This window comes from Trachurus trachurus, assembly GCF_905171665.1.
Source record: "Trachurus trachurus genome assembly, chromosome: 13".
Lineage (NCBI taxonomy): Eukaryota > Metazoa > Chordata > Actinopteri > Carangiformes > Carangidae > Trachurus > Trachurus trachurus.
Window position 1 is genome coordinate 11988418 of NC_139892.1, and position 23512 is coordinate 12011929.

At 44.0% G+C, this 23512-nt stretch overlaps 2 long non-coding RNA genes across 2 annotated transcripts; both read right to left on the reverse strand.

The window, feature by feature from the left end:
* Positions 1-844: 844 nt before the first annotated feature.
* Positions 845-2161, reverse strand: LOC310995542. The gene is made up of 3 exons (XR_014595835.1): positions 2008-2161; positions 1842-1920; positions 845-1079 (listed from the first exon to the last, which is right to left on the reverse strand). It is a non-coding gene; the product is annotated as an uncharacterized lncRNA (long non-coding RNA).
* A 7215-nt stretch (positions 2162-9376) lies between these two features.
* Positions 9377-10693, reverse strand: LOC310996034. The gene is made up of 3 exons (XR_014595877.1): positions 10540-10693; positions 10374-10452; positions 9377-9611 (listed from the first exon to the last, which is right to left on the reverse strand). It is a non-coding gene; the product is annotated as an uncharacterized lncRNA (long non-coding RNA).
* Positions 10694-23512: the final 12819 nt, after the last annotated feature.

Here is a 23512-nt window from a genome sequence, read left to right on the forward strand (position 1 = left end):
AGAGAGAGAGAGAGAGAGAGAGAGAGAGAGAGAGAGAGAGAATAGGGTTGGATCAAATAGAGCTGAAGGTGTTGGATGTCACAGTGTGAGTGTCTGGGGAACGTGTGAGAGCGTTTAAATTCCACAGGATTTACTGATATTGATTACCTCTATATATGTGTATATATATGTGTGTGTGAGTGTGTGTGTGTGTAACATCCGTCCATCCGTAGCTCCCTCTGTGTCTCCAGGACTTGCGGCATATCTCATTTTATGAGAAAATAATTCCTGACATTAACCGGCCTCTCTCACATCCTCAGTCGGCTCAATGAAGCTTTTGTTTCAGGTTGTTAGCAACATCCGTCAAAGTCGATCCCATGTTGAGACAGTCCGGTGCCTATGTGGACATAATCTAAATTCCCTCCACATTCCATCATCGTCATCATCATCATCATTGCTCTTTAATTTTTCTTCCCTGGCTCAGTTTACTTTGCTGCAATGGCGGCACCTGCCAGCTATTCACTTAAGAAAGGGGGGAATCCAAGCAGAGAGTGACTCATCGTTCTCTTATTAGGTAGCTGTGTGTAACCAATTTTAGGAGTGTAAAAGTGAATTACAGTATAATAAGAAGTTGGACTAACGATAAGACCTGGACCAGAATCAGAAAAGACTAAATTCAATAGGAGCCACTGTATTGAGCAACAATAATGAGGCAGACACAAGAGTAACAATTGAGTAGCCACTCTTATATTTTTACAGTGGACAAAGTGATTGGTTTGGTTAGTACAGGATACCAAAATATTAACCCAAACAGTTAGAAAAATAAAAAAGTAGTGTGCACACTAAAACCAAAAGAGTGTCCGTTGGGGCCCTTAAAATAAAAAGGAGTTGTTGCAGGTTTATTGTTGTAGAGTTTTTGCAAGTTCACCTGATTCCAAGGTTCCTTGTAGTGTAATGTAAGTGTATCATGTGTGTGAATGAGTGTGTACGTGGATATCTCCTCGGTGCTGATCCTTCTTCAGGGTAGTTGGCTCGCCATCTGTTACAGCAGGAAGTTTGTCCTGAACCTCAGACTCTTCAGTCCTCCTAAAAAACCTGACCTGTAGACAGGGTCACACAATACATTCAACACTATCCATTCTCAGATGCATCATTAGGGATATCAGATGTCAAAAGATGCACACCATTACATCTAATTCTGACATAAATCTTCATCTCTATTCAATTCTCAAATCTCTATCTCAGTTTTTGTTTTTGTTGTACAACATTCAATCTTAAGTGTATCATTTATGAGAACTAAATATTAAAGTGCTCACACATTTACCTGTTCATGTGAACAGTTTTAATAATACTTATGGTAAGTAACCATTAACATACAGAATATCATTTATCATAAACATATCAGAACCATGTGCAAATAACATAACAGTACACATTTTGAGTTAGACTCAGAGGTATTAAAGAATTGTGCTTAGTTTACTCTTACACTATAGGCCTATTCATGTCTGAGATCTGCACCAAAAATTACCCTCTAGTTACTTTAACTCAGTTGGAATAACATAAATGTCTTCAATAAATTGCACAATTCAAAATAAACTATTGATTTACATTGATCACATTCACAACATACCAAATTACTCTTTTTTCCCTTTAAATTGGCATAAGGAAAATAAAATACTTCCCCTTTAATTATATTCACATCAGCATAAAATAACAACCACAATATGCATATGTTCAGAACTATTGCACCATTATTCATTTCAATTTACTCATATAACCTTAATATCACCACTGCTTTGTTTCAGCACACGGAAAAACAACAGGGAAATAGCACCAGAGCAGCTAAAGAGCACATTTCTCACCGTTGCTCTGTGTATCAAGGTGGAGCACGCCGATGCCGAACCTCGTAGCAGCTCTCCGGATGAAAGGCAAGCAGTTAGCCTGTTAAGCACAGAGCTAGCATTAGCATGGACGACGACGGCAAGCGTCAACAAGCTGTTTTTTCATCGGATAATTGACTCGTCTTACCGACGTAATTCTCCTTCGTTCAGTCACTTGGCTCCGGACCTCCACTGGGTAAGTGCTCCGACTCTCTCTTTTTCCTTTTTCACAGGTAAACTCCGGGTTTTTCTCCTGTTTTTCTCTTCTCCTCTTCTCCTTAGCACGCAGCTGCCCTCTCTTCTCTGGCTGGGATCCGAAAAGACTGGAAGAGCAACGCGACTGCACTTCCTCTCCGAGCCGACAGGCTGAGCGTGACCTGCGTAGCCTCTGATTGGCTGCTGAGAACTAGGTACCACTCGTGGGACCATGCGAGTTGAGCGGTACATTCAAATGCAGTAGGAAAATTAACACTTTGGCGATGCAAAATAAATAAAGATAATTAAAATAAACAGTCTCTCTTCTTTTATTGTACTAAGTTAACTGTGTGTTTCTTACACCTGGTTACACCCTCCCCCCTGAACTTATGCACGTCCCTGTGCATAGTAGACAGTTAAAGGATAATGATTCGAGGGGTCAGGGCAGGGGGTTGGACAGGTTCTTCTCTTATGACTTCTTCCCAAGCTGTGGACAGTCCTTGAAGGAATGATTTCACTGCTGTGATCAAAGGGCTTCCTAGCTCTGTATAATCAAGCCGTCGTGGTGGTTGACGGTTTCTCTCAGATCTCCTGACAGAATCATTTGTATCCGTGTTCTCCTCTGTATCCATTGGGATTGTTTCATCCTTTCCTTGCTTTTCACCTGTTTCTTCCTTTCTTTCCACAGGTTCTGCTCCTTTAAGACCATCCTCCTCAACTGGAAGTTGTTCTCCTTGGACATCTGGATTAACCTCCTCAGGTAAGTGATTCTGAAGCAAGGTTGGTTCATCGGCTTGTTCGGTTGGTGTGACTCTATCGGTGGGTAAGTACTCAGTATCACTCTGATGAGAGTTGGACTCGATGAACATCAAAGGACCATCTGAAGTACTATTGGACATATCAGGTAAGTTGTCAAAATCGGGTTGGGTGTCAAGATCGGTTGGATTGTCAAGTTCAGGTGGATTGTCAAAATCAGGTAAGTTGTCAACATCTGGTGGGTTGTCATCATTTTGAGCATTTACAGGACTCTCGACAGGACAAGGGCCTGGAGGTTCAGTATGCTGAGTGTCTTGGACATCGGTCATGGGCAGATCCGGGTGCACAGGAATCTCACTGACCATGGGGACAGGGGAACTTAACCAAACAGGAATGAGTACATCATCCTCTTCATCTGAGGAATTCTCTTCCTCTACCGCAGGGTTTGCACGGGTTCCTGGCCTGCGTGGTACCGGCTTTGGTACAGGCTCACTGTTTTCCTCCACAGGTAGGTACCCGCACGGCAGCAACAGGTCCCTGTGTAGCGTCCTTAGGGGACCATCGCTGTTTTCAGGTTTAACAGTGTAGACAGGGAGAGTGCCTGCTCTTCTCATCACCACATGGACAGTGGATTCCCATTTGTCAGAGATCTTGTGTTTTCCCCGGATGCGGACATTCCTGACCAATACTCGATCTCCAGGTTCCAGGTCTGAGGCGGTGACATGTTTATCAAACCTTGTTTTGTTCTTGAGAGCGATCTTTGCAGCCTTCTCCATGGCTATCTTGTAGCTCTCCTTGAGACGTGACTTGAGGTTTTGCACATAGTCAGAGTGAGATGAATGTTGACCCTCTGGTACCGGCAACTTGAAAGCAAGGTCAACTGGCAGGCGAGGTTGGCGCCCGAACATCAGTTCGTACGGGGTGAAGCCAGTTACCTCGTTCCTGGTGCAATTGTAGGCGTGGACCAGGGGTCTCACATGATCACGCCAACTGGACTTGTCTTGATTTTGGAGAGTCCCCAACATATCAAGCAGGGTACGATTAAATCGTTCCACGGGGTTGCCCCTAGGATGGTATGGGGTCGTCCTCACCTTGTGGATTCCAGCCACCTGACAGAGTTCCCTGATCGTGCGGGACTCGAAGTCTGGACCCTGGTCACTATGTAACTTCTCCGGGATACCATAGTGTACCATAAAGTTTTCCCACAGACACTTTGCTACTGTGCGGGCCTTTTGATTCGGTGTTGGGATGGCAACCGCAAATTTAGTGAAGTGATCTGTGATCACCAGTATATCCTTGGTTCCACTTTTGTCAGCCTCCAGGGACAGGTAGTCCATACAGAGGAGCTCAAGAGGTCGAGTGGTCCTAATGTTGACCAAGGGGGCTGCTCTTTCAGGTCGTGACTTCCTCCGCACGCACCTGCCACAGGTCCTCACTTTCCTTTCCACATCCATGACCATCTTCGGCCAATAGAATCTGGTCCTTACAAGGTCCAGTGTCCGGTCGACTCCCATGTGGCCCATATGGTCATGCAGACTGGTGAGGACTGTGTCGCGGAGCTCAGCTGGAAGAACAAGCTGGTAAGTTGTCTGTGGCCCCACTTGGCGTCGCCGAAACAGGATGTCGTTATGGAGCTCGAGACGATTGAGTTCTCGGAGGAGGAGTGGGAGATCAGGAAGTTGGGTGCGCAAGGTGGGAGGTGGTGTGTCCCCATGTTCGATCTGGGCGATGACATGCTTTATGCATTGGTCAGCTCTTTGTTTAGCTGCTATCTCAGCTTCAGTGAGATGGGGGACGGTTGGAAGACCTCCAAACTGTTCTTCTTGTCCATAGCTGTCAGGCACCGCACTGGGAGACATGGCAAGAACCTCCACTAAAGCAACACGATCTGTATCTCCCTCTCTCTCACCATCAGGATTGACGCTGTAGGTGAGCTGTCTCTCGCAGATTGCTTTCACAACAGACTGATCAACTGCATTGATGTTGTTTGGATCCGAGAGGTGATCTTGTGTGAACTGCTGTATGCGTTCTCTCTCTTTTTGTGATTTCAGATCGTCTGCTAGCATCCCATGTGGTCTGCGTGATAATCCATCCGCATCTCCGTTCTGCCTTCCTGGACGATAGAGGAGTTTGAAGGAGAATGTGGACAGCGCTGCTAGCCACCTGTAGCTGGTCGCGTCAAGTTTGGCCGTTGTCAGGATGTAAGTCAGCGGATTGCTATCCGTTACAACGGTGAAGTGGTTGCCGTACAGATAGTCGCTGAACTTTTCGGTGACCGACCACTTGAGCGCCAGGAACTCTAGCTTGTGCGCTGGATAGCGGCTCTCGCTTCTTGACAGCCCTCTACTGGCGTAGCCTATGACTCTGAGCTGGCTCTCTTGCTCCTGATATAACACAGCACCGAGCCCGGTGGTACTGGCGTCGGTGTGCAGTATATAGGGTTTCTGGGGGTCAGCGAAGGCTAGTACAGGGGCTGTAGTGAGGCTCTGGATGACTGCCTCGAAGGCTTGCTGGCAAGCTGGCGTCCAGCGCCCCCCGAAGGGCTCTTTTGGGTCATGGTATTGGTTTGTTTTCTGTCTTATGTCTGTTAGTTTCACTTTCGATTTCTTGTGGAGAGGTGGGTAGCCGGAGGTTAAGCCGTGGAGGGGCTTTACGATGCTGGAGTAACCCTTAACGAACCTCCTGTAGTACCCAGCGAAACCGAGGAAGGATTTCAGCTCCCGCAGGGTCTGGGGGACAGGCCATGTCTTCAGGGCTGAAATCTTTTCAGGATCTGTCTGAACGCCACTTCTGGAGACTACGTGACCCAGATAACGGACTGATGTCTGGAAGAAGACACATTTTTCTGGGGATAACTTCAACCCAAACTCTTTGAGACGAGTTAGCACTTTCATGAGTCTTTCTTCGTGCTCCTCAAGGGTTCTGGAGAAAACTATGACGTCATCAAGGAAGACCAACGCATCTTTCAAATGCATATCCCCCATGCACCGTTCCATTAACCTTTGGAACGTGCTGGGGGCATTCGTCACTCCTTGAGGCATTCTGTTGAACTCCCAGAATCCGAGCGGACACACGAAGGCCGTCTTCGGTTTGTCTGCCTCTTCAACCTCGATCTGGTAGTACCCCGACTTAAGGTCGAGAACTGAGAACCACTGAGAACCATTGAGGGCTGAGAATGTGTCCTCCAGCTTTGGAAGGTTGTACGCGTCCTTTATAGTCTGGAGGTTTAGACGCCTATAATCGATGCACAACCGGACTTGGCCGTTCTTTTTCCGGACTACCACTATGGGTGATGCAAATGGTGACTCTGACTCCCTGATAACTCCCGCATCAAGAAGCTCTTTAATGTGCCTGCGGACAGCTTCAATGTCCTGTGGGTGGATTGGTCGGGCACGCAGTTTGAAGGGACTTCCATCTGAGAGTTTTATGTGGTGTCGCACCTGGTCCGTCCGGCCAAAATCCAGGTCATGATGCGCAAACACGTCAGCCATGTTGTTGAGCTGCTGAGTGATGCGTTGCTTCCATTCGAGTGGGACTGGGGAATCAGCGAAATTGTAATTCAAGGTGGGTTCTTGAGATGACTGGGTCTCTGGAGGTCTCTGGAGAGATTCTGATTGCTTGGTTATGCTGTGCTCCTTTAATAGGATGGTCTGATAAGCACTAACCTCTGCAATAGTGCACTTGGCAGGAATGACGATGTCATGGTCAGACTCGTTGCTTATGACGACTGGCAGCTTATGGGGTCGTAGCTGGGGGAAATCAACGAGACCAGATTTTACCAGCAGGCCACCTGGCAAGGGGGACGACGATGGGTACTCAATGACGACTGATTTCTCATCATGAAGACCAGTGACAAGGGCAACTCCCTCCACCACTACAGTTTCACCGGCTGGAATGACTTGAGGCGTCTTGCCTTGCATCTTTACTACCCCCTGGTGGTTGTTGCTTGCCTGCTTCCGTCTTAACTCAATGACCTTGAAAACTACTTTGTAGCCATGTGGGAGGGGCTGGCGATTGGTTAAGTCAGTCTCTGAGTAAATGTCAAACAGTACGTCTAAAGTGTTTGTACCTATGAGCATGAGGGACTGTGAAGTGTCAGGAACAACTAAGGCAAGTGTGTTTACTTCTATTGGAGCTCCTATGAAGTCTTTTGGAAAGGTTATGGTCATTTCTATATAGCCAAAGTAAGGCACTAGCTGGCCATTTGCGCCTTCCACTTCTAAGAGGTCATGAAGCGGCTTAATCTTCTGCTCTGAAAGGTGCTGCTTGTAAAATGACTCGGGTACGGTGGTAACTTGTGAGCCTGAGTCAAGAAGACAGTTGACCTCTTCACCTCTCACAGTCACTTGGGCTGTGCTCTTGATGCCAACCAGCCGTTTAGGGAGTCGAAACGGTTGGTGCTGCTTTGAATGATGTAAGCTGGAACATGTTTGAGCTTTAATGTTCTCTGTATGTGTAATGTCTTTGTTGATCTCAGTAGGGGTTTTGTCTTCATTGTTCACGTCTGAGGGACGTTGTTGACTCTCCTCAGCCCCTGTTTGTCCCACAACAGGAACTGTTAGTCGTTTAAAGGTAAGTTTGAATCATTTTGTGCTTCCCACTGGCGCTGTTTTTTCTCCAACTGCCTCTTCTTTTCTGCCACTAGGTCGGGGTTTGCAGGGTCGGTGCAGCAGGGGGCGATGTGCCCGTCTTCGCCGCAGTTAAAACAGTACCAGGGCTTGGGTTTGTATGTCTGTTTCTTTTTGGTTTGTCTTTGCATGTCTGTATCATTTGGCTTTGACATCCTGCTCTGTTGCTTCCCTGCAGATCCTTTGCTGCTAGCTCCTTTGGTGTTTTTCTGTGACATGTATGTAGTTAGCTGGCTTTGCAGACTTGCCACTTGCTTTCTCAGATCCTCAATAGCACTGATGCTGCTCTCATCTTTCTCCTCTGGTTCACAAACATATGCACCGTGGAACTGCACCTGAGCTCTTTGCTTTGTGACGCCAATATGTTTTTTCATACGACAGGATTTTGCTTGCTGTCGGTCTTCTTCGGAGCGAATCATTAGCAAGAGGTCTGAGAATTGGGGTGGGCTGCTCTTCTTTTGCTCCAGTTGCAGGGCGCTGAGCAAGGTGTTATCCCAACATCCCCTGCAGAACTGCTTAATAAGATGTTTGTCTACTTCTTCATGTGTAACTCCCCCCCTTTTCGTTGCTCTGTTTAAGGTTAACTGGAGCCGATGAAGGTAAGTGGATGATTTCTCACCTGGGTCTTGGAGGGTGTTCAGGAATTGAGCGAAAAGCTCCTCTCCATCTTCCACAGTACCGAAGGCTGAGTCTAGAAGCTGTAGGTAGGCTGCAGGCGGTGACTCAGGCCGTAAGCCTTTAACTACATCAGCTGCTGGTGGAAGCAAGCTTTCATGGATTTTTCTGGATATTTGCAGAGGAGACATGCTAGGATCATTCTGGAGCAACTCGATGTGTGTGCGCCATGTGTCATAATCAGTTTCATGATTAGGTCTGGGAGTCTTGCCGGAGAAGGAACGGAGTCTCACCTGGGATTGGATGTGTGGGACAACGTCTTGCCTCCGCACAATATGCTCGACCACGACCTTCTGGATGTCAGGTGGTTTCAAGTCACTTACTGAAAGGGACGGTGCTCTCTTTCCATTGGTGAGGGGAACATGGTCAGTGGCACCGTTGCTGCTTGGTGTAGCATCTGAAAGTGAGGGGTGAGACTGTTGCTCTTTATGAGCAGGTGGGGATAAGACAGTGGTCTCAACCTGTGCGGGGGAGGGTTCTTCAGCTGTGGGTTGCATGGCTTCAACATCTTCCCCGATCTGAGACATCATTTCTTTCAACACCACACTATAGTCTTTGCCACTCATCTTAGCTAGTTGCTTGAGCTCAGCTAAGTATGTCTTAGTAACATTACTTCCAACCTTGGTAGCGTACACGCTACTGAGTGTCTTAACTTCATAGACAACAGTGGGGTCACCTCGTGCTATGCACGTGTACGGTAAGTGAGGTTCTAAACCTTCTAAGGCTGAACCGCTAGCATATTCAACGATCAGGTTTTGAAAGAACTCGGACTGTGAATCATCAACCAAAAGGACTCTCTCAAGTTTACCATACTGTTTTAGAAAGTCAATCACTTGTTCATCTTCTTCAGCTACCTGAGTTATTCCACTGACAATAACTGCATTTGGAATTTTGACACCAGACTTTTGTATGAAATCCATACTGGTCATTACTTCAATATTGATGCTCAAATCAAATGGCTCCTGGCTGGCTCGCCACTTCTGTAACCAATTTTAGGAGTGTAAAAGTGAATTACAGTATAATAAGAAGTTGGACTAACGATAAGACCTGGACCAGAATCAGAAAAGACTAAATTCAATAGGAGCCACTGTATTGAGCAACAATAATGAGGCAGACACAAGAGTAACAATTGAGTAGCCACTCTTATATTTTTACAGTGGACAAAGTGATTGGTTTGGTTAGTACAGGATACCAAAATATTAACCCAAACAGTTAGAAAAATAAAAAAGTAGTGTGCACACTAAAACCAAAAGAGTGTCCGTTGGGGCCCTTAAAATAAAAAGGAGTTGTTGCAGGTTTATTGTTGTAGAGTTTTTGCAAGTTCACCTGATTCCAAGGTTCCTTGTAGTGTAATGTAAGTGTATCATGTGTGTGAATGAGTGTGTACGTGGATATCTCCTCGGTGCTGATCCTTCTTCAGGGTAGTTGGCTCGCCATCTGTTACAGCAGGAAGTTTGTCCTGAACCTCAGACTCTTCAGTCCTCCTAAAAAACCTGACCTGTAGACAGGGTCACACAATACATTCAACACTATCCATTCTCAGATGCATCATTAGGGATATCAGATGTCAAAAGATGCACACCATTACATCTAATTCTGACATAAATCTTCATCTCTATTCAATTCTCAAATCTCTATCTCAGTTTTTGTTTTTGTTGTACAACATTCAATCTTAAGTGTATCATTTATGAGAACTAAATATTAAAGTGCTCACACATTTACCTGTTCATGTGAACAGTTTTAATAATACTTATGGTAAGTAACCATTAACATACAGAATATCATTTATCATAAACATATCAGAACCATGTGCAAATAACATAACAGTACACATTTTGAGTTAGACTCAGAGGTATTAAAGAATTGTGCTTAGTTTACTCTTACACTATAGGCCTATTCATGTCTGAGATCTGCACCAAAAATTACCCTCTAGTTACTTTAACTCAGTTGGAATAACATAAATGTCTTCAATAAATTGCACAATTCAAAATAAACTATTGATTTACATTGATCACATTCACAACATAACAAATTACTCTTTTTTCCCTTTAAATTGGCATAAGGAAAATAAAATACTTCCCCTTTAATTATATTCACATCAGCATAAAATAACAACCACAATATGCATATGTTCAGAACTATTGCACCATTATTCATTTCAATTTACTCATATAACCTTAATATCACCACTGCTTTGTTTCAGCACACGGAAAAACAACAGGGAAATAGCACCAGAGCAGCTAAAGAGCACATTTCTCACCGTTGCTCTGTGTATCAAGGTGGAGCACGCCGATGCCGAACCTCGTAGCAGCTCTCCGGATGAAAGGCAAGCAGTTAGCCTGTTAAGCACAGAGCTAGCATTAGCATGGACGACGACGGCAAGCGTCAACAAGCTGTTTTTTCATCGGATAATTGACTCGTCTTACCGACGTAATTCTCCTTCGTTCAGTCACTTGGCTCCGGACCTCCACTGGGTAAGTGCTCCGACTCTCTCTTTTTCCTTTTTCACAGGTAAACTCCGGGTTTTTCTCCTGTTTTTCTCTTCTCCTCTTCTCCTTAGCACGCAGCTGCCCTCTCTTCTCTGGCTGGGATCCGAAAAGACTGGAAGAGCAACGCGACTGCACTTCCTCTCCGAGCCGACAGGCTGAGCGTGACCTGCGTAGCCTCTGATTGGCTGCTGAGAACTAGGTACCCCTCGTGGGACCATGCGAGTTGAGCGGTACATTCAAATGCAGTAGGAAAATTAACACTTTGGCGATGCAAAATAAATAAAGATAATTAAAATAAACAGTCTCTCTTCTTTTATTGTACTAAGTTAACTGTGTGTTTCTTACACCTGGTTACATGTGCGTGTGTCTGTGTGTGCGTGTGTACGTGTGTGTGTGTGTTTATAAGAATGAGGAAGAGAACAAGAGCTTTGTGATTTATGTCCACACTCAGTGTCTCCCAGTCTCAGATCTACGTGGGCCCTTGTCAACTCTCTCAACAGTTATGTGTGCACATAAAATCTATTGCCATGTGTGTGTGCGTGTGAATGTAGGCTATGTGTGTGTGTGTGTGTGTGTCTATATATATAGGGGTTTGTGTCCAGCTCCTACAGCTGCAGACCAATGGCTTCCAGATGTCCATCCGTCTTAGGGTAGCCCACGTTGACAGGTGAACTCTCCACTGTCTGCAAGGGACGGCCGACATCATTCATTCTCACCGGCTGCACACACACACACACACACACACACACACACACACACACACACACACACACACACACTAACACACACATACAAAAGTTAGACAAACAAGAGCCACGTGGAAAAACGCCGAGACACACCCATAAACATAAACTCACACACTTATAGGCGCCTGAGCACAAGTGTAGTTCATGTGTTGATGCACTCAGACCCAGATTTACACACATATAAACACACACTTAGGCACATTCACCTCTTGAGACAATCCCCCCCCCCCCACTCCCTCTCTCTCTATTCCTCCAGTCATCCTCTCCTCTCCTCTCCTTTCTTTTTCCTGAGCCATAAACCCCTTTATGTGAGAATAAGTGAGCGCCAATGGAGACCAATTCATCAAACACGTTTTAGTGCGCCCCTGCGGAGAGTGGGAACCTCTTAAGAGTTATCAGTCTAGTTTTTGGATGTGGGACAAAACTCAAGGTGCTAAAGGTGAGTTATGACTCGCTGCGTGGCATTGTTTGAAATTTCACCGGCCTCAGGAGTGAGTTAAATGAAATGGACGGTGCTCTGATTTAAAGACACTCATTTTCTTTAGTTTCTTTTTCTCACTCGCTCGTTGAATTTATTCCCTTTTTATCAATGAGAGGGAAAGAAATCCAGCTTTAAAGGGACAGTATGTGAGATTTACCCCCATCTAGCGGTGCGGTTGCATGTCGGCACGTATTCTTGCTGTTGCGTTTACGTAAACTCGGGCAGAAGTCAGAAAAACAACACACGCTGCATGTATCAGGATAAACAAGCCTCTATGTAAACAAACGGTCCGCCAGCACGAGGCAAAACAATACAGGCGTGACAATATGTTGTCATGGTGATGTCGTATTGTTTACCTGACCCACGTTTTACCGGCTTTCTCTCGTCGAGTAAAATAACATCCAGTTGGTTTGCCGACGGCGTCACTCACGGCGTCATTCAGGTGTCTGACTGCACCTGAAGGCAACACCAGTGCCTCCGTCCTTCCTCACACTAGCTACACGGTGGTGACAGTTTTAACAGGCGCTGTCTGGAAAACTTTCTCCCCGAGCCGAGAAGCTCCGGCGGCCCGAGTTTGAGGTTACTTACAGCCACGGTGACACTGAACGTAAAACATGGCGATTCAACATGGCAGAGAAGGTTCGGTGAACCCCCCCCTGTATGTTTGTAACGACTTGTAACATCTCATTCTAAGGTACGAGAAAGCGCTCGTTTGTATGCGGGCGCGATTCCACTTCAGTGAAATACGTATTTATGAAAGCGATATTTGATTTTTGTCAATAAAAAGCCAATAAAGTCCCATACTGTCCCTTTAAAAATGGAAGCAGTGGCTGTAAAAAAAAAAAAAAAAAGAAAGAAAAATAAGGGGGGAGGCAGAGATTGAATAAGGGGGAGAGAAAGGAGTGTGTGTTGGAGTTTTAGCGATGAAAGGATACATCAGTGAGCGAGTGAACGAGAAATCAGAGAAGGAGGGAATGAAAGAGAGAGATGGACATGCAGGAACATTAAGGAAATGAAAATAGGGGAGTGTGGTTGACAGGCTCTGTGTTCGCTGCTCTGACATGAACCACAATGAGAAGGCAGTGCACACACACACACACACACACACACCTACACACATTCACCCTGGATTTGTCCAAAGCCGAACACATTTGGTGGAATACACTCTTCTTTGAAGTGCCCACACAGATGCACAGCTTTCTGCACATGTGTAGAGCTATGAATGCGTAATGGTGTGTGTGTTTGTGTGCCTGTGTGTGTGTGTGTGCCATGTGTGTGTGTGTGTGTGTGTGTGTGTGTGTGTGTGTGTGTGTGTGTGTGTGTGTGTGTGTGTGTGTGTGTGTGTGTGTGTGTGTGTGTGTGGAGGGGCGAGGGGGGGGCAGTGTGTACCCCACAGTGGCAGATGCCGCCAGACCCCGGCCAAATGATGGAGACGTTAACTAATTGCTCAATCAGGGAATCTAATCTGGCCAATCTCATTTTCAGTTTCGTCTCTCACCCACTCCCCACTCCCCCTCCCCTTCCCCTCACCCTCCACCCTGTCTCTCCCCCCTTGTCTCCCCCCACTGCATACATTTCCTGACCTAACTGCTCAGCAGCTGCCGGACCGAACCAAAATGATGCAGAAACGGGGGGAGGGAGGCTGAGGAGAAATACTGTACATGTTGAATGAAAATAATGTGATTAGCTGACACACTTGAAAAGTTAATTCTCTTTCATATAAATGTATATATGGTCTTTATGCGCACTTTTCCCCCCCCCTCTTGCATCAGTTACATTATATTATTGAGATTCTAAGTTTGGAAGGTCATTTTCAAAGCTCTTTATGCTGATATTTCAACCACCCATGCAGGTTTTATATGAAAAGTTTGTGTGCTTTCTGGGATTAATTAAAACCTGCATCCTAGAACAATGGAGATAAAGTTAATGCAAAACAAATATCATCATTATTTGATTATCTTTTGCAGCATTTAAACTTTTATTGAATAGCTGACAGTGGAGATTCAGACAGGAAACATGTTGGGAGTTGGATGCGTTGTAGTTATGCGGTTGGTCCCTTGAACATCTGGATACCAGAATGATTTGCTTTTATTTTGTAAACATGGATTTTTCCAAATAAATAAATTCCATTCACTTCCTGTGTATTGGGCAGAAATCTCATTAAAAAAGAAAAAGAAGAAGAAGAAAAAACCTGCTGGGTAAAAACCTCAAGTGGTGTTTTAGTTCTCATTTATTCATTATATTTTATTATTAACTTGTGGGCCACTAAGTTGAATAACTCTGCAGCTGCAGTCTAATAATGTTCATCCGTCATTTTTGTGATTGACAAAATCCCAACTCTTTACATGAGGAAAACAAAAAGCAGATGGATCGCCCTGTTTCTGTTTCCACTTCATATTTCATTTTCCATGTTGCACATTCTCGTTTGCTTAACTTGCTACAGATGCAGGATCCTTTTGACACTGTTTACCTCCTATGACCAGTTTCACCGCTAGCATTTTCTCCAGTTTTTTTTTTTTGTTTTGTTTTGTTTCTCTTGTGGGAAACCCCGTTGTTTTCTTCAGGGTGATGATTGGTCGGTTGAGCAACAAGCAGTTGACCTTTTCTTGTGCTTTTTCCGGTAAGCCGAACATTTTTCATTTTTGGAAGTCCTGCGCTCTGCCAAAATAGGAAGAAGAAGAAGACGAAAAAAAAGCTGGCAAGTGCAGCAGCTTTTTAAAGAGCACCTTGTCGACTCTTCCCTTTGTCTTAAAGTTCAAACAGGCAGCAGCCGCTGACACAGATATTAAAACAAGGAGTTTCTGAGTGAAGAGCAACATGATTGACATGTTAATGTTATAGTCATAGCAGTATAGGTTCGTTACCTTTATTTGTCAAGTTATTTTTAGAACGGCGGAGCAGAGCGGAGCAAGCTGCTCAGACACTATGGAGGCTCACAGGATTTCTTGGTTTCCCTCATCAAACTCATCAAGCTGTGACCTGCACATTGACCACGCTATGAGAGAATAACGGAACATTATGAGACAGAGTTGTTTTCGAGGTAAATACAGAGACTGCTTGATGAAAAACTGCTCCCGACGGGAACGCGCATCAGCAGTTTTGCATGAATTTACTGTATCTAAAAAACAACTCTAAAAATAGCTTGCACCGACAAATAAAGGTAACAAACCTATACTGCTATGACTATAGGGATTAGGGCAATGGGCCATTTTGCCAAAATGTTGGACTATCCCTTTAAATATCTTTTTTTTTTATTTTTTCACCATGCTAAAATCCCCCATTCTGTCAATATTCACACACCTGCTGTGACAAAGTGTGTGTGAGCCCCTCATTCAATACCAGGTCTCCTGGGTGTATCAGTGATGCGTAGAGGGGCTATTAATTACCCCATTTCTGTTTAGTGTGTGTGTGTGTGTGTGTGTGTGTGTGTGTGTGTGTGTGTGTGTGTGTGTGTGTGTGTGGTAAACTCCATATGGGTGGGGAGATTGTGCGTGACCCCTTCACATATCACCATATCACCCAGGCACCACTCTCTTGTGACCTGGGTTGGACGCAGTCACGCACATTAACCCAGCCTGCAACAGATGTAAAGGATCCACACACACACACACACACACACACACACACACACACACACACACACACACACACACACACACACACACACACGGAATAAGATGCACAAGCTTATGATTTATACTTTCTTTGGCTGCACACTGTTTGATTTATCACACAGAAATACACCCAGAAATTGGAATACATAATAAAAAATACATAATATATACTGCATATGTCTGCATTGGATGAACACACTGAAACACACATTCATGCATCCCTCACACACACACACACACACACACACACACACACACACACATGCACGCACACTAACAAAGCACAGAGCTAACAAGGCAACAGGGAGACATTAGTCTGTGAACTGGAAGGCCCCTCACTGTCCAACACATGTCTACCAGTTTATATATATATACAGTATGTGTGTGTGTGTGGGTGTATGTGACAGGACCTGGTCACACAAAGCAGTGTGCATAATGAAGAAGCCACACACTTACAGTAATAGCATCAGCAGTCGCCATAGAGATCGAGTGTGAATGTGCATATGAGCATGTGTATGTATGAGTTTATGTTTATTTGACTATGTTGTCTTATGCATGAGTTTTTTTTAAATCAGATTATATTTGAATATGTGAGACTATAGTACTGAATTATGCGTCTATGTGTGTGCATGTGTGTGTGTGTGTGTGTGTGTGTGTGTGTGTGTGTGTGTGTGTGTGTGTGCAGGGACACCTGTCTGGGAATAACAGGGAGCAGAGCAGGGATGTGATCAGGAGATGAGTGTTTCCAAATGCCGTTCTGTCAGTGCGCTGGAGGGGCGGCATACAAATGACATGTGTTCTACTGTGGAGGACAAGGAGTCTGAAGGGAAATCACTGCATGTGTCTGTGCAATGAGTGTGTGTGTCTGTGTGCGTGTGCGTGAGACAAGAAGCATGTGTGTCTGCGATGTCCCCAGTGCCAATCTGCAGTCATGATTGTGTTTTTGTATCATAAATTCATGGCAAATCTCTAGTCTGCGTCCCAGGAAACAGGGCAAATGTATTCAATCCTCCTACAGAATAATGTATGTGCAGCTTGTGTTTCAGCACCAACGCATGGCACGCAGTATGAAGTCAGTAAACAAGCAGGTTTATGAGAATGAAGGCACAGGTTTACACGGTTAATATAATCATAAATATCACTGATATATTACTACTAATGAGTGAAAGTTGTATTTCTCTACTGACACAATTAATATTTTTAATTTTTGAATCAGGAACTTTCAAAACCTCGAGACAATTCCCCAAATTAACACACTGAAAAGCCTTTAAAATCCACAAAAGACTTTTCCAAATGAAAAGTTTGTCACCTTGTTATGTCCATATGGTTTATTTTATATAATACAAGATCTATAATGAGTGAAATAAGCAATGTACAGTGGGCAGATTCAGACAGTCAGGGTTGTTGTTTCACTATAAATACATGAAAAAAAACATATTTGGAGTCATGTGTCTGACTTCCTTGTTAAAGCAGAAGTGAGTGATATATTTGTGTTAATATAAGTCTTAAATAGTTATATCTTCCGACAGCAATCACTTACATAGAGTGTTTGGTCTGAAACACGGGTCTGTCAGTCACTCTGCTCTGCTCTGAGTCGAGGAGAAAACATTTATCGTATCCTACAGTTTTTATCCAATGAGGAGAGAGAACGGCATGCAGGGCTGTGTGTGCAGCCAAGGGACGCCGTGAATGTGGCGACGTAGGGACGAGGACTGTTATGGTGCGTTCAAGGAAACTCGTTTTTTCCGACCTGTGAAGTCGTACCAGTTCGATCTGGTACATAGACTGTACAAAAAGACGTACTGGTACGATTTCACGGGTCGGAAGTTACGAGTGGCCGTTATAGTGACTTTCACCGGTAAAACAGGTCGGAAAAACACGAGTGGGTTGCCTGGAACGCTACAAAGTCGTAAGTTGTGACTTGAAGCTGTAATTTATGATTTCAAAAGCCTGCCTGGAACGCAGCATTAGCGAAAACGACCGGATCACTCACTTCTGCTTTAATGTAAATACATTTATTGTCCTTTTTGATCAAGAAGTTGCTAACGTTGTGAGCTACTGTAAGTCTGAAAACAATGTCATTCAAGTGCAAGACATTAAAGTCACAGACAGGAAAACAGAACCAAAGAGATGAAAGACATAATTTTAATATTGTTAAATGTTTTTTCATTTAACCACAGTGTTTTAAATGTGTTTTTATGTTTATTTGACGTCTTTTCATGTGAAGCACTTGGTGCAGGTCATTTCTTGTATGAAAGAGTCTATACAAATACAGTTTATTGTTGTTATGATTATTATTATTATTACTTTAAGGCTTTGTCGAGTTGAGAGAAACTTCGGAGGTCACCACTACTGGCACCTTTCACATTGGATCTATTGTTATTGTAATAAAAGATACTGATTGTAGCAGGTTGGTGGATGGTGAAAGGCTGAGAAAGTTGTTATCTGCTAGATGCCATCATCAACACTGAATGCAAAAAGGAATTATGGGTAAAGTGATCTCTGCTATAAAAAAAAACAAAACACGTTAAACAAAATATGAATCATTAGCAGAGTCATTTGTCATGGTTTAAATCCTGGAGCCTGGAGGGAAAACTTTACACAAACTGCTTTCAGGCTAAAAGGTTGACACTTTATGATAGAAGCTTTTTACCTGATTGTACCAATTAGCAAAATTGCTTCCATTTGCATTTATGTCGCCCTCCATTAAAGGAGAATATGTCTTTACGGTGGCAGGTAATGGCAGGTAATCGGCTACTTTCTTCTGCTCAACGTCTGCACGGATTCATCTTCCGTCGCTCCGTGGACTCATGGCTGCAGCTCGCTCCACGTCCGGACGGACGCGTCACATGAAGCAGATTTACTGCGTTAGCGTCCTGGCTCGGGGGGATAAGGTTACGGCTAACGACAGCTATCAATTCACACTGTATTTACTTATGCTTGACGTGGGATCAGTTCGAGGAGTGACACATGATGAGAAGACGCCTGTTGGTCTTGGCCTTGTGTCTCCTCTGAAAAACACTAAATCAATCTGACACAGGATCTTCACCTTGTGTCTGTGTTATGATACTTCACATTTACTATTTACAGTATTTCTAATACTTCCCTAGTGCTGGAAACTTTAAAGAAATGAAATATCCTCTCTCTTCTATATTTCCCCATGGCATACAGAAGCGATGAAACCAAATGAAAGAGGTGGCAATGTAATTTTTTTATAAGGAAAATAAGAGAAAGAGTTTAGATTTTTCTTTTATAAAGTTTAGTAATGGCATGAATGGAAAAGTCCCACTCCCGCGACCCTTTTCGGCCATTTTAAAACCAGCTCATTAGCCATGCACATTAGCAATGCACCTCTGGAGGGTGGGCGGAGACTGCGCTGCTCTGCACCCGCCCAGCCACCTCCTCGCACCCCACCCCCCCGCTTGCTGACAGCTGGACATTGTACAATTACAGATTCAGCGCATTTAGCGTAAAACTCCACACTGGGATTCGATCCCAGACTGGACTGTAGGCCTTGCTCACGGTGCAAGCTGCTCTACCAGGTGAGCTATACCTGTTATACTTGACAGCTGCACTGAGCTGTCCAGCCTTTCACCTCTGAGCCAGATGCAGAGCGGGGCGGGAGCTTGTAGCACTAGTGCCCTCCCCTGGAGCTGTGACACGTCAGCTCCAGTCTCCCTGAAACTGCCAGTTTGAGTCTGCCATTGGTTCACAGCTATTTGAAGGCAGAAAAACTCAGAAATGCAATTTTGCACTTCCTTTTCTGCTGATATGTGCTCTAACACAAGAAAAATGCCACAGGAACATGTGAAAAGCTCAAAAAACACGATTTTCACGGGAGTGGGTCTTTAATGACTTTTTTATACCGTTTTTTTCTTAAATAAGTGTGTCCTTATGTTCTGCTGTTGTCTTTCTTTGTTACCTTTGTGAACTGTCATTTTAATACATTCTTACTTGTTATTTGCAATGTGTTTCTTGATGACCCTGATGAAGGTTACAAGCAGAAACGCGTCGGTCAAATGAAGTTGTTCCCTGAGCTACGAGTGTTGCCGACGCTTTCTTGTTCTTTTAAGACGTCTTTCAGTTTGTAAATATTCTGTATCACAGGACAGACACACAGAGACGAACTCGTCTGGTTCGGTTAGATTTTTGCATTTATTTAACACACAGAGCGTTGTGGGGTCTTTGGGAGCCACAAAATGTGGAAGTGAAGCCAAAGTCAACAAAACTACCACTCTCTAAATGAGCTTCATATATTTCTGCGAGTTAATCTACATGTTGACCCTTGTAGTCGCGTCCCCTCGAGTCGTATCAAATTCAAAACACACCTCAGCTGATCTCCTCTGCCCTCTGCACATACAGTATCTATAATTGTTGAGGAAAGCTAAGAATAACACTCATGTCTCAGCCTTTTTCCCTAAGTGTTAAATCAACAAGCCCGAACTGTTAGCACTACTGTATACATCCAGGGGCCGGCTCTGCACATTTGTCAAGGGGAAGGGGAGGGCGTGTGTCGTGAATATGTGTCAGCGGGGCAGGAAATACCACACTTCACTGGCAATGAGTGCTGCTGATGGCTTGTTTGCCTGCTGTGTGTGTGTGTGTGTGCGCGCATACTGTATAATGTCCAAGCAAGTGAATATTAAAGTTTGTCCTGTGCATGTGCATGTTTGAGAAGAGCCTGTGTGTCTGTGTGTGTTCTCCTCAGACAGCTGGCTGATCTCGCTTGTCGCACACACTGTTCCCTGGTAAATAAAAGTTTGAAGATGATTGATTATGGCGGCCTACTTCTCGCGGATCCGGTTTTGTTTGTGTGTGGTACACAAGGCAACGAGCAGCACGACGCTCCCATATTCTCAGCCACATATGGTGAAACCCCATGACACATTACAAACATTCACATCCCATAAAAGTCACTGCTGAGAAATAAAACTTGAAATAAAATCACTCCTCCTTAATGGATCTCAAGCTTTTGTTGGAAAAACCACAGAAATCTGATTTCATCTGATTTAATCCTTTGAAACATTTTCCTGTAAACAAACATATTTATCTTTGTTTCCTCATCATGTGCAAACTCTATTTGCTTCTCTAAGAACATGATGGTGTTTTTCAATATTAATGTTTCATTTCAAATGAAAGAAAACAGACCAAGTTTTGGGGTCACAGATATAGGAATAAGGTTATGGGTCAGGGTCAGAATAAAACTATAATATAACACATTTTGGATACTTGTTCAATAAAAATGTCCATTATTGTTAATCAGCTCTGCAGTGCACCACAGGACTAACTCACAGTCCTGATACCTGATACATCACTGGAAACACACTGACTGAAAACATTTTCATATGCACACTGCACTTAGAGACCACGCTGCTGCAGCGGTTTGCCTTTCTGTGTGGAGTTTGCATGTTTTGCATGTCCCGTGTGTGTGTGGGTTTCCTCCGGATATTCCAGCTTCCTCCCACGGTCCAAAGACCTGCAGGTTCAGGCTGATTGGTGATTGGTTTGCCAGTTTAAGAAATAAACTCCATGAGAGAAGAATTTGTCTGAAGGTGTGAATATATGAACAGGAGAGGTTGTTTGTCAGGTCTATGATAGACGGGCGACCTCTCCCTCGCCCGGTGTCAACTCCTTATAAGGATAAGATACAGGGCTAATGGATGAATGAATTAACATTAGATATGAAAATATATACATTATCTTCACACCAGTTGGTGGACAAGTTGTGACCTGCACATTCACCACGCTATGAGATAATAATGGAACGTTCCGAGATGGAGTTGTTTTCGAGGTAAATGCAGAGACTGCTTGCTGAAAAACTGTCCCCGAAGGCAACGCGCATCAGCGGTTTTGCATGAATTTACCTCGAAAACAACTGTATCTCATAATGTTCCAGTGTGGTGAATGTGCAGGTCACAACTTGTCCACCAGAGCGTTTTGGAGTTTTTTATTGTTTATTTGGTGAGTTTGATGAGGGAAACCAAGAAAATATAGCTTGCACCGACAGATAAAGGTAACGAACCTACTGCTAGGCAATGGGCCAATTTGCCAAATTGTTAAACTATCCCTTTAACATTGCATTTAGTATTGATTTTACTCATTTTAATTTTTCATCATTTTGGCGAATCGGCCATATTCATTTTTCTGCAAACATAACAGTCATCAGTCAACATCTGCTCTTAGAGAGGTTGGTGCAATAACATACATTCCTTGTCAGTGTATGTTGTGATTGCAGCAATGAGTGGCATTTTTTGCCCAAGACAATTTCCCAATAAAGTTATCGATTGATTGAACATTCCCCATAAGCCATAACTCTGTTTGTCTATGAATTCAGTCCAGAGAAGTCTCTTATAACTATTTATTTGGTTGGAAAAACCTTGTGTCTCCTCTTTAATGGTATTTATCATTTGTCTCCTGCAGCCTCTCACCAGCACAGACACACAGAGTCTGTGATGCTGCCACTTTTTTGGAGGATAAAGTACTACATGTAAAACATGTATGTTGATGTTGAACTGGGTGTTTAACCCCTGAGGTCACACATGTACTGTAAAGAGCCCCATTAACCTCATGAGCGTTCTTATCAGTCGCCATCTTTCCTTTAATGTTTAAGACAGATTGTTTTCCGTCAGCGTCACCCACTCCATCAATTCTCTCTTGTCTCCTTTCATCTGCTTCCCTCTCCGTCTGTGTTTGTCCTTCCATCTCACTGACAGCATCACTCTATAACTTCCTGTCTGAACCTTGACCCTCCATCCATTTTGTCGCTGACAGAAGCCGGGGCCTCGCTGTCGTCTCCGTCCGTCAGCGGTCACACGAGCCAACGGGCAGACGTCTGCATGTAAAAGAGCATTTCCGGAGGAGCTATGACGCTAAATAAAATACTAAGTAAATAAGAGAGAGGGAAACTAAGTTATGTAAAGGCAGAGGTTAAACAAACCACTCAGCATCTATTGTTGTAAAAATCCTCCCTCACGCTGTTAGATTTCATCTCATATTTTGCAACACGCTGGTGAACTTTTTTTCCTCTTTTTCCATGTGCCCACTTACCCTCAACAAGCCTCCTGCTTTCCTACAACCCCCTGAGAGAGTAATAGCAATAGCACGTTCAGGGCAAAAGAGCAAGTTGTTGCAGTTGAAGAAAAGCAAACTCATTCCTCCTTAATTTAAATGCAACATGTCTTGTGGTGTTGAAAAATGCGATACGGCCTCTTCAACGCTGACTTCCTCCCCTCTGAGGCCGACGGACCGCAGTTCAAAATGGCTGCTTTCCCATGATGCCCTCGCTTCCCAACTCCACCGTAACTTTTTTACTGTAGCTGTGATGAATGGCTGAGAACTTCACTGCAAGAACAGAGGCAGAGATTCAGCTTTTAGTTTCTTGCGCAGTGAGTGATCCTGCTGACATCTTATCCATGGTGCTGCTTTCACAGATTCGTGGAGCGTAATTAGAAATCTGAGGCCATTTAACTCCACTGTGCTGTGTTCAGAGACGGTCAGTTTAATTGTGCAAGTGAGAAGAAACTCCTCTGTCTTCTCTCTGAGATCAGTAATGATTTCTGCTTTGTCTTGCTTTGCTCATTATAGTGCAAGTGGCTTCTTCCTCACACCCTCTTCAGATACAAGACAGTGTTATATAAATCTGTGCAACAGCTGTTATGGACCAATCCTGATTATATTTATAGAAAAGATTATGAAGGAAGAGAATTACAACATATTTTTCAAGTTGACGAGGCGACAACCAGAGACCTGGATTTCCCCTAAGTGATCAGGTTTAGGCTGTGTGGTTTCAGTCATCTTAGAAATGACCACCAAGACTCAGGACTTTCATCTTTGAAGGAGTCAGTGTAAAATCCCCATGGCTTCCAGTCAGTATCTTCAAACAGCTACGATAAAGTTCATTTGTTGTGTGTGGTCAGAAGCACCAAGGACATTCCCAGCCTTTCCTCTTGAAGTCATGGTTTTTCAACATTTTGACCCTGTTCTGACCTAGGCTTAAAGGGATAATTCAACATTTTGGCAAATTTGCCTGTTGCCATAATCCCTGTAGTCATAGGGGTATAGGTTCATTA